This window comes from Arachis ipaensis, chromosome B1 (assembly GCF_059453495.1).
Source record: "Arachis ipaensis isolate K30076 ecotype BB chromosome B1, ASM5945349v1, whole genome shotgun sequence".
Lineage (NCBI taxonomy): Eukaryota > Viridiplantae > Streptophyta > Magnoliopsida > Fabales > Fabaceae > Arachis > Arachis ipaensis.
In genome coordinates this window covers 83,866,145-83,877,847 of record NC_142436.1, presented here as the reverse complement: position 1 = coordinate 83,877,847, position 11,703 = coordinate 83,866,145, and the positions used below count along the sequence as shown (strand labels likewise).

At 36.1% G+C, this 11,703-nt stretch overlaps 1 non-coding gene across 1 annotated transcript; it reads left to right on the top strand.

Moving 5' to 3' along the window:
• Positions 1–1,348: 1,348 nt before the first annotated feature.
• Positions 1,349–1,456, top strand: LOC148577278 (small nucleolar RNA R71). The gene has a single exon (XR_015903160.1). It is a non-coding gene; the product is annotated as a small nucleolar RNA R71 (small nucleolar RNA).
• Positions 1,457–11,703: the final 10,247 nt, after the last annotated feature.

Sequence of the window (11,703 nt, the reverse complement as noted above, 5' to 3'; positions counted from 1 at the left end):
CAGCAGGGATGTAAAGGCCTTCAACCTTTACTAACATGTCCTCTACTTGTCCATAAGCCTGTTTTCCGGAATTGTCTGCCATCTCTAATGAGATTCTAGCAGCTTGTACCTCAAAGATTCCCAATCTCTCCATTACAGAGAGTGGTATGAGGTTTATTCCTGACCCCAGGTCACATAGAGCCTTCTCGAAGGTCATGGTGCCTATGGTACAAGGTATTAGGAACTTTCCAGAATCCTGTTTCTTCTGAGGCAATCTCAGTTGATCCAGATCACTCAGTTCATTGGTGAGCAAGGGAGGTTCATCTTCCCAAGTCTCATTACCAAATAATTTGGCATTCAGCTTCATGATTGCACCAAGGTACTTGGCAACTTGTTCTTCAGTAACATCCTCATTCTCTTCAGAAGAAGAATATTCATCAGAGCTCATGAATGGCATAAGGAGGTTCAATGGAATCTCTATGGTCTCTATATGAGCCTCAGATTCCTTTGGTTCCTCAGAGGGAAACTCCTTATTGATCTCTGGACGTCTCAAGAGGTCTTCCTCACTGGGATTCACGTCCTCCTCCTCTTTTGTGGTTTCGGCCATGTTGGTCATTTCAATGGCCTTGCACTCTCCTTTTGGATTTTCTTCTGTATTGCTTGGGAGAGTACTAGGAGGGATTTCAGTGATCCTTTTACTCAGCTGGCCCACTTGTGCTTCCAAATTTATAATAGAGGACCTTGTTTCATTCATGAAACTTAGAGTGGCCTTAGATAGATCAGAGACTATATTTGCCAAGCTAGATGAATTCTGCTCAGAATTCTCTGTCTTTTGCTGAGTGGATAATGGAAAAGGCTTGCTATTGCTAAACCTATTTCTTCCACCATTATTAAAGCCTTGTTGAGGCTTTTGTTGATCCTTCCATGAGAGATTTGGGTGATTTCTCCATGAGGGATTATAGGTGTTTCCATATGGTTCACCCATGTAATTCACCTCTGCTATTGCAGGGTTCTCAAGATCATAAGCTTCTTCTTCAGAAGATGCCTCTTGAGTACTGTTGGATGCAGCTTGCATTCCATTCAGACTCTGAGAAATTATATTGACTTGCTGAGTCAATATTTTATTCTGAGCTAATATGGCATTCAGAGTATCAATATCAAGAACTCCCTTCATCTGAGGCGTCCCATTACTCACAGGATTCCTCTCAGAAGTGTACATGAACTGGTTATTTGCAACTATGTCAATGAGTTCTTGAGCTTCTGCAGGCATTTTCTTTAGGTGAATGGATCCACCTGCAGAATGGTCCAGTGACATCTTCGATAGTTCAGACAGACCATCATAGAATATATCTAGAATAGTCCATTCTGAAAGCATGTTAGAAGGACACTTTTTGGTCAGTTGCTTATATCTCTCCCAAGCTTCATAGAGGGATTCACCTTCTTTCTGTCTGAAGGTTTGAACATCCACTCTAAGCCTACTAAGCTTTTGAGGAGGAAAGTACTTGGCTAAGAAAGCCGTGACCAGCTTATCCCAAGAGTTCAGGCTATCTTTAGGTTGAGAGTCCAACCATACTCTAGCTCTGTCTCTTACAGCAAAAGGGAAAAGCATGAGCCTGTAGACTTCAGGATCTACTCCATTAGTCTTAACAGTCTCACAGATCTGTAGGAACTCAGTTAAAAACTGGTAGGGATCTTCTGATGGAAGTCCATGAAATTTGCAGTTCTGTTGCATTAGAGCAACTAATTCAGGTTTCAGCTCAAAATTGTTTGCTCCAATTGTGGGGATTGAGATGCTTCTTCCATCAAACTTGGAAGTAGGTGTACTATAATCACCAAGCATCCTCCTTGCATTATTATTATTTTTGGCTGCCATTTCCTCTTCCTTTTCGAAAATTCCTGTAAGGTTGTCTCTGGATTGTTGTATTTTAGCTTCTCTTAGTTTCCTTTTTAAAGTCCTTTCAGGTTCAGGATCTGCTTCAACAAGAATGTTCTTGTCCTTGCTCCTGCTCATATGACAAAGAAGGGAATAACAAAGAAAATATGGAATCCTCTATGTCACAGTATAGGGATTCCTCATGCAAGTATGAGAAAAGAAGAATGTAATGTAAGGAAGAGAAGAGGAAAAACTCGAACACAGAGAGGGAGATGGGGTTCGAATTTTTGGGTGGAAGAGAAGTGTTAATAGATGAATAAATAAATACAAGGAGAGGAGAGAGAGGGAATTTCGAAAATAATTTTTGAAAAGGAGTTGATGATTTTCGAAAATTAAAGGGGAAATAAAATTAAAATTAAAATTTAAAACAATTAATTAATTAAAAAGAATTTTTGAAAAAGAGGGAGGTATTTTCGAAAATTAGAGAGGGAAGAGTAGTTAGGTGGTTTTGAAAAAGATAAGAAACAAACAAAAAGTCAATTAGTTAGTTGAAAAAGATTTGAAAATCAATTTTGAAAAGATAAGAAGATAAAAAGTTAGAGAAGATATTTTAAAATCAAATTTTTAAAAAAAATATGATTTGTAAAGATATGATAGAAAGATATGATTAAAATTAGTTTTGAAAAAGATTTGAATTTTAAAATCAAAATTGATGACTTGACTCACAAGTAATCACAAGATATGATTCTAGAACTTAAAGTTTGAATCTTTCTTAACAAGCAAGTAACAAACTTGAAATTTTTGAATCAAAACATTAATTGTTGATAATATTTTCGAAAATTATGAGATAAAATTAAGAAAAAGATTTTTGAAAAATATTTTTAAAATTTTCAAAAATAGATAAGAAAAATGAAAAAGATTTGATTTTTGAAAAAGATTTTGAAAAAGATAGGATTTTCAAATTGAAAATTTGATTTGACTCATAAGAAACAACTAAATTTTAAAAAGTTTTGAAAAAGTCAACTCAAATTTTCGAAAATTTATGAGTGAAAAAGGAAAAGATAATTTTTGATTTTTGAATTTTTAATGAAGAAAGAGAAAAACATCAAAAAGACTCAATGCATGAGAATTTTAGATCAAAACAATGAATGCATGCAAGAACACTATGAATGTCAGGATGAATACCAAGAACACTTTGAAGATCAAGATGAACACCAAGAACATATTTTTGAAAAATTTTTGATGCAAAGAAAACATTCAAGACACCAAACTTAGAAATCATTAATGCTTAGACACTATGAATGCAAGGATGCACATGAAAAACAACAAAAGACACAAAATAAGAAAACATCAAGATCAAACAAGAAGACTTACCAAGAACAACTTGAAGATCATGAAGAACACTATGAATGCATGAATTTTCGAAAAATGCATAAATTTTTAGAAAAACTGCAATTGACACCAAACTTGAAATTGACTAAAGACTCAAACAAGAAACACAAAATATTTTTGATTTTATGATTTTATTAATTTTTTTTTGGAGTTTTGTATATTTTTGTTTTGTTTTTTTTTTTTGAAAACATACAGGGAAAAGGAAGCAATGAATTCACAGTCCTCAATCAAGATTCCAGGAATCATACCAGGTTAGTCTAAAGCTTGATGGCCAGACAAGCTTCAGCATATTATTTTGAAACTCTAAAATTCATTCTTAAAAATTTTAAAATAATTTTTGAAAACAAAAGGAAAAGAAAATTTTTTTGAAAGATTTTTGAAAACAAAATTTTTTTTTAAAATAAAACGAAAAAGAAAATTACCTAATCTGAGCAACAAGATGAACCGTCAGTTGTCCAAACTCGAACAATCCCCGGCAACGGCACCAAAAAATTGGTTTACGAAATTGTGATCCCTGGTAATGGCTCCAAAAACTTGGTGCTCTAATCTTAATTCATAATTTGTCACAACTTCGATACAACTAACCAGCAAGTGCACTGGGTCATCCAAGTAATAAAACCTTACGTGAGTAAGGGATGATCCCACGGAGATTGTTGGTATGAAGCAATTTATGGTCATCTTGTAAATCTCAGTTAGGCGGATATCAAATGGTTATGGAGTTTTCGAATAATAATAATAAATAAACAGAAAATAAAGATAGAAATACTTATGTAAATCATTGGTGAGAATTTCAGATAAGTGTATAGAGATACTTTCGTTCCTCTGAACCTCTGCTTTCCTGCTGTCCTCATCCAATCATTCCTACTCCTTTCCATGGCAAGCTTTCTGTAAGGCATCACCGTTGTCAATGGCTACATCCTATCCTCTCTGTGAAAAAGGACCAAATGCTCTGTCACGGCACGGCTAATCATCTGGAGGTTCTCGATCATACTGGAATAGGATTCACCCTCCTTTTGCGTCTGTCACTATGCCCAGCACTCGCGAGTTTGAAGCTCGTCACAGCCATCCCTTCCCAGATCCTACTCGGAATACCACAGACAAGGTTTAGACTTTCCGGATCTCAGGAATGGCCATCCATGGGTTCTAACTTATACCACAAAGACACTAATAACTCGGACTCGGTCCCCTGTATTAGATATCCAAGAGATATTCATTCTAGCTTGTTTGCATGTAGAACGGAAGTGTTTGTCAGGCACGCGTTCATAAGTGAGAATGATGATGAGCATCACATAATCATCACATCATCATATTCTTGGGTGCGAATGGATATCTTAGAAGCGGAATAAGTTGAATTGAATAGAAAAATAGTAGTACTTTGCATTAAATCATGAGGAACGGCAGAGCTCCACACCTTAATCTATGGAGTGCAGAAACTCTACCGTTGAAAATACATAAGTAATGAAGGTCCAGGCATGGCCGAATGGCCAGCCCCCAAACGTGATCAATAGATCAAAAGATAATCCAAAGATGTCTAATACAATAGTAAAAAGTCCTATTTATACTAAACTAGTTACTAGGGTTTACAGAAGTAAGTAATTGATGCATGAATCCACTTCCGGGGCCCACTTGGTGTGTGCTTGGGCTGAGCTTGAAGTTTACATGTGCAGAGGCTTCTTTTGGAGTTGAACGCCAAGTTGTAACGTGTTTTTGGCGTTCAACTCTGGTTCGTGACGTGTTTCTGGCGTTTAACTCCAAACTGCAGCATAGAACTGACGTTCAACGCCCTTTTGCGTCATCTAAACTCAGGCAAAGTATGGACTCTTATATATTGATGGAAAGCCCTGGATGTCTACTTTCCAACGCCATTGATAGCGCGCCATTTGGAGTTTTGTAGCTCCAGAAAATTCACTTTGAGTGCAGGGAGGTTAGAATCCAACAGCATCAGCAGTCCTTCTTCAACCTCTGAATCTGATTTTTGCTCAAGTCCCTCAATTTCAGCCAGAAAATACCTGAAATCACAGAAAAATACACAAACTCATAGTAAAGTCCAGAAATGTGAATTTAACATAAAAACTAATAAAAACATCCCTAAAAGTAACTAGATCCTACTAAAAACATACTAAAAACAATGCCAAAAAGCGTATAAATTATCCGCTCATCATGCAGCTTAGCACCAGCACTCTCTGATGACTTTAGCAATGCTAAGGCCTCGTTATTCATGTTTTATTCTCATAATAAATATGTTACTAGTGTCATTTATGCTAGTAGCTCAAAAAATAATTTTTAGAGATGTTTTTACGAGTGTTCCTATACACCTAGTTTTAGTAGTTGTACACTAGAGATATTTTAATATTATTTTAATCCACCTCCAAGCCAACCAATCACAACTCACCTTACACCCCCAAGACCTCCAAGGCTGTCTCATTTCATCATTTTGGCCGAAAATAACAAGAGAGAAAAGAGAGAAACTTTCATGAACACTTAATCTTCAAAGCTTGATTTCTTCTGAACTAAAACTCAAATCAAAACTCCGATTTCACCAAAATGATCCTCTCTTCTTCCTCTACATAACCATGTAACTTATCAAGGATGGAAATAAGGTGAGATGGCTGTCTCCCTCCCATTTCAATTTGGTTTTCAAGGAAAACCATGCAAAACATGTGTTTTCTTGATGTTCTTCCTTAGGAATCATGCTTAACTTGACTTGAGGGCCAAGAAACGTGAATTTCCAGCAAGTCTAAGGTGAGATATCTCTTCCTAACATACTGAGTGAGATTTGGTCAGTTGAGAGTTTTTGGATTTAAAGTTGTTCTTGATGTGATTTAGGAGGAAAAAGTGCTTAAGGACCACCTGAAAGTTTAACCGAATTAGGAGCAGCAAAACCAGGTAGGGATTGACGAATTTAATCTTGATTGATTGTGTTTGAGTTGTGTGATTATGATATGGTTTGGCTGTGCTTGAAATTGATTGTTTGTATGAGTAATTCTTGTTGAAATTTTGGTGAAAATTTGATGAAATTTGATGAAATTCAAGCTATGAATGTGTGTTCTTGTGGCTGCTGGAAAACGAAACCCTAGAGCTTAAATTGAGGTTCAATTTGTGTTAAAATCATGTAGAAAAGATGGAGTTTTAGTGGCTGGAAATTTATTTTGAATTTTGGTAAAAATCGGTTGCTGAAAAGACTGAAAAACAGGTAAAAACAGAGAAAGAATTTGAAGAATAAACGAAGAACACGAAGAACACTTTGAGTGTGGTGAAGAACATTGAAGAACACCTTTTAGATCTTAGAAAGGGCAAGGAAGTAAAAATTTTGGTGTTTAAGGGGTTATACCGTAATTTTTGGAAGTTAGGGTGGTAAAAGTAGAAATATTAAAAGTTACAGGTGGTAAAAAGTGAATTTTAAAGGTTAAAAGTAAAAGGTAAGTTAATTTTCGAAAATTTAGTATTAAAATAATAAATAATAATAAAATATTAAATAATAATATTTAATTAAAAATAATATTTTAATAAAAATAATAAAATAATACGAAAAAGGCAGTTTTCTGTAAAAGCTTTAGAAAGACAACTTTAAGCGCAAAATCTCATAATTACCTTCATAAAACACTTAGGGAGTGGTAATAACATGTTAGTGAGGCAAAGATAAATAAAAGATAAAAAGTTAAAGAAAAGATAAAAACCAAAGAAAAAGTCTGTAAAATTTTAATGACAGAAAAAACAGACAGAGACTAGTGAACGAACTAGGGCAACTTAGTTAGTACTTGAGTTGCGACTAGGGTTAGGTGTTATATGAAAAGTTAAACTGTTTCAGTATAGACTTAATGAACCTATACCTGGGACAGGCTAACTATTCATACCGAAATTTACATAAGCTTTAAATACACATGTTAAATAGAGAAATCAGAGCAGAATAAAGTAACACAGAGCACAGAGTAACCAGAGTAAAGTAAAGAGATACAAAGAGAAAAGAATAATATGATAAAGAGAAATGGTTTGAGCCAGGATATTGTAAAAGTGAAAGATGTAAAGTTTGTACGGTATGATTGAACAGAGAAAGAAAGAGGTACTGGATAAGAATGTGAAAATGATGATGAATAATGAGAATGATGATGAATGATGATAATGAGAATGATTATGTAATGATCTGCTGCGTGAAGGCAGTCAGATAGATAGTGGTACGACCACAGAACGTTTTTCAGTGTTACACAGCTATTGAGAGCTGTACCTGCAACTGATAACCTGAGATCACTTGCAGAGGATATTAATTCAAACACGGCTAAAATGCCGCACCTGTAAGGCAAGGATTGCTTACAGAGAATATGATTTCATACACGGCTAGAATGCCGCCACCTGTAAGGTAGAGTTTGCTTACAGAGGATATGACGCATACGTCGGTTAGTGATAAATAATAGATAATAATTAGGAAGACAAATTGGTAGCGCTCAGTTTCCGGTATGATCTAGACATATTGAAAATTGGGTCGTTACAAAGGAAGAGACATTGAGGAGCTAAAGCACTCCATAAGATCTTCAAGAGGAAGAACTAGCCGCTATCACTAAGGTGGACCCGTTCTTTAATTTCCTTGTTCTTTATTTTTCTATTTTTCATTTACTATGATTTATGATTATCTATGTTTTGTGTCTTTATTACATGATCATTAATGTTTAAGTGTCTATGTCTTAATGCTATGAATGTCCTATGAATCCATCACCTCTCTTAAATGAAAAATGTTTTAATCACAAAAGAACAAGAAGTACATGATTTCGAATTCATCCTTGAAATTAGTTTAATTATTTTGATATGGTGACAATACTTTTTGTTTTCTGAATGAGTGCTTGAACAATGCATGTGTCTTTTGAATTTGCTGTTTATGAATGTTAAAATTGTTGGCTCTTGAAAGAATGATGAAAAAGGATAAATGTTATTGATAATCTGAAAAATCATAAAATTGATTCTTAAAGCAAGAAAAAGCAGTGAATAACAAAGCTTGCGAAAAAAAATGGCGAAAATAAAAGAAAAAAAAGGAAAGAAAAGAAAAAGCAAGCAGAAAAAGCCAAGAGCTCTTTAAACCAAAAGGCAAGAGCAAAAAGCCAATAACCCTTTAAACCAAAAGGCAAGGGTAAAAGGATCTAAGGCTTTGAGCATTAATGGATAGGAGGGCCTAAAGGATTAAAATCCTAGCCTAAGCGGCTAAACCAAGCTGTCCCTAACCATGTGCCTGTGGCGTGAAGGTGTCAAGTGAAAAACTTAAGACTGAGCGGTTAAAGTCGTGATCCAAATCAAAAAGAGTATGCTTAAGAACCCTGGACACCTATAATTGGGGACTCTAGCAAAGCTGAGTCACAATCTGAAAAGGTTCACCCAGTTTTGTGTCTGTGGCATTTATGTATCCCGTGGTAATACTGGAAAACAAAGTGCTTAGCGCCACGGCCAAGACTCATAAAGTAAATGTGTTCAAGAATCAACACACTGAACTAGGAGAATCAATAACACTATCTAAATTCTGAGTTCCTATAGATGCCAATCATTCTGAACTTCAAAGGATAAAGTGAGATGCCAAAACTGATCAGAGGCAAAAAGCTACTAGTCCCGCTCATCTAATTAGAGCTATCTTTCATTGATATTTTGGAGTTTATAGTATATTCTCTTCTTTTTATCCTATTTGATTTTCAGTTTCTTGGGGACAAGCAACAATTTAAGTTTGGTGTTGTGATGAGTGGATAATTTATACGCTTTTTGGCATTGTTTTTAAGTAGTTTTTACTATGTTTTAGTTAATTTTTATTATATTTTTATTAGTTTTTAAATAAAAATCACATTTCTAGAATTTACTATGAGTTTGTGTGTTTTTTTGTGATTTCAGGTATTTTCTGGCTGAAATTGAGGGACTTGAGCAAAAATCTGATTCAGAGGCTGAAGAAGGACTGCAGATGCTGTTGGATTCTGACCTCCTTGCACTCGAAATGGCTTTTCTGGAGCTACAGAAACCCAATTGGCGCGATCTTAATTGCGTTGGAAAGGAGACATCCAGAGCTTTCCAGAAATATATAATAGTCCATACTTTGCTCGATTTTTGATGACACAAACTGGCATTCAAACGCCAACTTCCTGCCCTATTCTGGAGTTAAATGCCAGAAATAGGTTGCAAATCAGAGTTAAATGCCAGAAATAGGCTACAACCTGGCGTTTAACTCCAGAAAGAGTTTCTACACATGAAAGCTCAATGCTCAGCCCAAGCACACACCAAGTGGGCCCGGCAGTGGATTTCTGCATCACTTACTTATCTTATGTAACCCTAGCTACTAGTTCAGTATAAAAACTAGTTTTAGTGATTTATTTCACATTATCTTTTGAATAATTTTATGTTCATTGATCATGTTTAGGGGGCTGGCCATTCGGCCATGCCTGGACCACTTTCACTTATGTATTTTTCAACGGTGGAGTTTCTACACCCCATAGATTAAGGTGTGGAGCTCTGCTGCTCCTCATGAATTAATGCAAAGTATTATGTTTTTCTATTCAATTCAAGCTTATTCCTATTCTAAGATATTCGCTTGCACTTCAACATGATGAATATGATGATCCATGACACTCATCACTATTCTCGACATATGAACGTGTGCCTGACAACCACTTTCGTTCTACCTTAGATCGAGCGTGTATCTCTTAGCCTCCATTCTGAAAGATCGGAGTCTTCGTGGTATAAGCTAGAATTATTGGAGGCCATTCCTGAGATCCGGAAAGTCTAAACCTTGTCTGTGGTATTCCGAGTAGGATCTGGGAAGGGATGACTGTGACGAGCTTCAAACTCGCGAGTGTTGGGTGTAGTGACAGACGCAAAAGGATCAATGGATCCTATTCCAACATGATTGAGAACCGACAGATGAATAGCCGTGCGGTGACAGTGCATTTGGACCATTTTCACTGAAAGGACGAGAAGCAGCCATTGACAACGGTGATGCCCAACATACAGCTTGCCATGGAATGGAGTATGAATGATTGGATGAAAGCAGTAGGAAAGCAGAGATTCAGAAGGAGCAAAGCACCTCCATACGCTTATCTGAAATTCTCACTAACGAATTACATAAGTATCTCTATCCTATTTTATATTTTATTTATGTTTTAATTATCAAATCTCCATAACCATTTGAATCTGCCTGACTGAGATTTACAAGATGACCATAGCTTGCTTCAAGCCGACAATCTCAGTGGGATCGACCCTTACTCACGTAAGGTTTATTACTTGGACGACCCAGTGCACTTGCTGGTTAGTTGTATCGGAATTGTGAAAAAGAATTTGAGATTATGAACGTGCGTACTGAGTTTTTGGCGCCGTTGCTGGGAATGAACAATCACAATTTCGTGCACTAGTCCCACAGTAGCATGCTTCTGGGGTTCGGTCTCCTTAGTGAAGACTACTGTCTCACCTTCTTTTAAGGTCTCCTTCCCAAAGAGCATCAGGCTTTCTGTGAGGGCCAGACACTCTTCTCTAGGATTTACTTCTGTATTTCTGAGAAGAGTGTTAGAGTGTCTCTGCAGTTTCTGAAGAAGGTTGCTCTGAATGACTGCATTGCACTATTTAGTAAGAGCTATTTCTGTCTCTCTCCAATCCTTCTTATGACTTAGAATGTCCTTCATGAACTTAGCATAAGAAGGTATCTACTCAAGAGCCTCTGCAAAAGGAATCTTGATCTCTAATGTTCTAAGATATTATGTAAAGCGGGGAAATTGTTTATCCTTTTCCTCTTGATAGAGTTTCTAAGGAAATGGCATCTTAGCTTTGTACTCATCAATCCTAATTGATGAGGGCCGAATGCCATGTGTGTTAGGAGGGGGGTTACTGGCTTGCTTAAGAGGGTTATCAATAGTATGTGACTGTCCTCCTATGCTTAGGCGTTCAACGCCTTTGTTGCTGTGACGGGCGGAAAATTGCCGATTAACAAATTTATAATAAGAACAGCGTTGCAAGTACATTTCTTAACCGACAAAAATTCCGCTTATCAATTTAGAAAGAGTTGTCACAATTTAAGAATAAAATACTGGGAGTAGAATTCCCAGGTCGTCTCCCAACGAGTTGACAAAAGAGTGCTATTTTATTAGTCAGGAGTTTTTCGAGAAATTTTAGAGTTTTAGAACAGAAAAGTAAATGATTATAAATTAAAGCAATGAAAATTAATAAGAGGTTTTGTGTAATTGAAATAAAGAAGCCTTGACTAGGAGAGGATTAATCGGAAGTTCTATCCTTGTTGAATTTTTCCAAGTGTAATAGTAAAAGGTTGTTGTTTTTACTTAGTTAACCTTTCTCGAATAAAAGAAAGTCAAGTAATTAAGCCAACTATAATTCACAAGTCCTAATCCTCTCCTGTGGAAGGATTAGTGTTAGTGACTAGAGAGTTAGCCAACAAATTCCAATTGCAAATTAACACTTGAGTATTCCAACTCAAAGGTCTCCTATTAATCAAC